We start from the raw sequence: 3,509 nt of genomic DNA, 5'->3' as shown, positions 1-3,509 counted from the left end.
AAAACACCAGGACTTACAAATATGTATAACATACAGAAAATTGCACTACTGGGCACTGCACACATCCTACGCAAAACACTTTCAATACAGTAAACATAAGAGCACCACAGCAAACCACAGCACATACCCAAGGCGCACAGAGCTGCGCTCGGTAGTGAAGTGAAAGCATGTTATAAAAATAAAACTACTGAAAAATAATAATAATAATAATGGAAAATGAAGAAGGTGAAGATAATGCCAATTATTGTTTGCTCCTTGGGGACAGTATCAGAAGGCATCAAGAATATAAAGGAAATTGGAACAGAGTGCCCAGTAGAACTGTTACAAAAGGTTTGACTCCTTGTCACGGCCAGAATAATCAGCAAAGTATTAGATATTTGAAAAGAACCGATTGCATGGTACTGTAGGCTACAGGTAGCAAGCCCACTACACATGCAAGACTCCAGGAGTTCCATCAAAACCTGAATTAAAAAGAACAATAATAATAATAGACTCTCCTGTAGGTTTCGATGTATGATAACCTGAAAACCTAATAAATAATAATAATAACATCGAAAAATACCTCAGGAATGAGAACCCAGGTTTGAAATTTCCCCAAGACACCTCAAGAAACGCTGTGTTAACAACAATCAAGATGAGGACAAATATCCGTCGAATGTAAATAACGTACATAATTCCTCATCTCTTAAATACAAAACTGTATTATGGGGTTGATTTGTTCGACAAAAGGTGGCACTCCAGCATGGCTACAGTCAAATGATTGAAACAAATATAAGAATGAAAGAATATTTATTATTTAGTAGTATTATATATTTTCACTTGCTAAAAATTTTTAATATTTTATCGGTTTCAAATTATTGATGATGCAAGGAAAACATATTTATATGCTTCAAATACAAATGAAGTATTCTTCATTGAACATAAAATATATTATCGTTCATATAAAATGTACTACAGCTGTAAATCTCCAAACATTAATCAGTTTCTGATTTAATTATTTGTTAATTAAAAAATTAAAACAAATAACTTTAAAAATTCATGTTTTCAGCAATGATGTTCAAAATCCAAAAAATCCAAAGTCCATTAAAAATGGTATTATAAAATATCAGTGTAAAAAAAAAAAACAGAATATCTACATTTAAACAAATAAATGTTTATATTTATTTCTTTTATTTTGTTATTTCAACACATATTTCAACTTTCATGAAGGAAAATTCGTCAATCTCTATGTGGTTGCTTTGTTTCCTAGAAATAGCAACCAAATATATGAATTCTGTCTTAACATCTTAAAGAACTGGAAGTTCATCTTGGATAGTGTCAGCTTAGATATACAAAAAAGATGGAACCGTCAGAGTGATCCTTAATGATAGGTCTGCAGGATCTTTGTGGTTTTCATTGCTGTTTACAATTATCATTAGAATAATTTTTGATGTATCATATAGATGTAATCTTTGATGCTGAATCCAAATTTGCTATTCATTTATTCCAGAAAAGCTTTGCAAAAATGTTACAGGTGTTTAAAATTTGATAATTTTCAGAATTTTCCGCCAATCAAAAAACAGTGCGTTCACTGCCTCTTCCATAATCGGGGGGTGGGTGGGGTGGAGCCGCACACATTGGCATGTCAAAACATTGCTAGAAACAACAGTCAAAACATTTAAATATACATGAATGAAATTAACATTAAAACATTCGCGAGGAAATTGAATATTTAAAAGCTATGAACAAGCAAACCAACAAGAGTTGCTAGAAATAACAGTGAAAACATTGCTTAAAATAGACATTTATTCCTTTCAAAAATTCAAGAATGAATATTTGTAATAAACTCTAGAATTTTATAAAATAAACTAGTTGGATCCGTGCCATCAAAAATGGTGGCTAATTGTTGTATTTTATATATGAATATACAAATTCTGCAAACTTTAAAGGTTAATAACTTTTTAATTATGGATTCATAGGAAAAATGAAATCCATTTTCATAATTAGTATACAAAACTTAATCCATATACTAAATTTGAAAACAATTCGAACAAAACTGTAAGTAGTGACAAAAACCACAAAGATTCAGTCTGCATTTTGTTCTGCTTTTCATTCTAACTTAACTTAAACATCACTTCCTCTTTCACCTAAATTTGAACCCTTTTACTTTCCCTATTCACCTCTAGCCCCTCCTGTTCACTTCATAGTTTTGGCATGGTCCTTTCATGTTATGTCTCTCACAGCCTTCCTGTCACTCCACACCTCACTATACATCAATCCATGATTGCAGTCCCACATCATTTATTTGTATGAAACCAAATCAATAGGAATCTTTGTCTTTATTTTTGCCACTCTTTGATAAGGTACAGAAACACTTCCTTCATCACGGTATTTGGATTAATCTAAGCCCTCTATGTGTATTTCTTCAAAGTCTGCTATTAGTCAACTGCAATTTTGATGTTCGAAAGGAAGTCAGACACATCTGTTTATCATATATTAGCAATATACAGTTTTTAAATTGTTTCTGAAAAAGAATAACTTTCAAAGATGGAGAGAGAGGGAGAGAGATAAACAAATAAAGTCAATAATTACATTACATTTTCTTCCCTGAATGAACAAATATAAACTACAGAAGGTTAAATAATTAACATTTTATTTAGTTTATATGCTATATGTACATTTCTAAATTTCATTGTTCCTTTCTTTTTCCGTTTTTTTTCTCTAAATACAGAAATTAAAATGAAACAACTATTCTTCTTTTTATTTCTTTACTTGTCTTAGGCATTTTACTGAGGCCATGCTGGAGCACCACATTAAAGGGTTTTTAGTTGAAGAAATTGACATCAGGACTTATTCCTGACATGAGCTGGAACATTAGTCATGTCCCTGCTAATGCCGAGCCCAAATACTTCACAAGATGTAGAAATATAATCCATAAGAATTTGCATATGTTCAGCTGTATAAGCACCTAAGCTACAATAATTCACATAAAGGAGGTCATGAATAAGAGATTGAATACCTTTAATATTGACAGTAAATCAATGCAATTTCAAGAAATGATCATAAAATTAGTACCATATATTCATGCCATGTATCCCAGAAGAGCAACCTACTGATACATATACATATACATAATTACATACATGCTGCCTCCTAGCACTTGTGCTGGTGGCACATTTAGAAAATCATTGCCAGTGCCGCTGGACTGGCTCCCGTGCAGGTGACATGTAAAAAACACCTTTTTGAGCATGGCTGTTGCCAGTACCGTGTGACTGGCCCTCGGGCCGGTGGCATGTAATAGCACCCACTACACTCTCGGAGTGGTTGGCATTAGGAAGGGCATCCAGCTGTAGAAACTCTGCCCGATCAGATTGGAGCCTGGTGCAGCCTTCTGGTTTGCCAGTCCTCAGTCAAATCGTCCAACCCATGCTAGCATGGAAAGAGGACGTTAAACGATGATGATGATGATATATATATTGATAGAAACGGTAAGACAACGAAAGAAAGAAAGAGACCTCGATATTATGTAA

This window comes from Octopus bimaculoides, chromosome 4 (genome assembly GCF_001194135.2).
Source record: "Octopus bimaculoides isolate UCB-OBI-ISO-001 chromosome 4, ASM119413v2, whole genome shotgun sequence".
Lineage (NCBI taxonomy): Eukaryota > Metazoa > Mollusca > Cephalopoda > Octopoda > Octopodidae > Octopus > Octopus bimaculoides.
Note: the sequence above shows the minus strand (reverse complement) of the source record.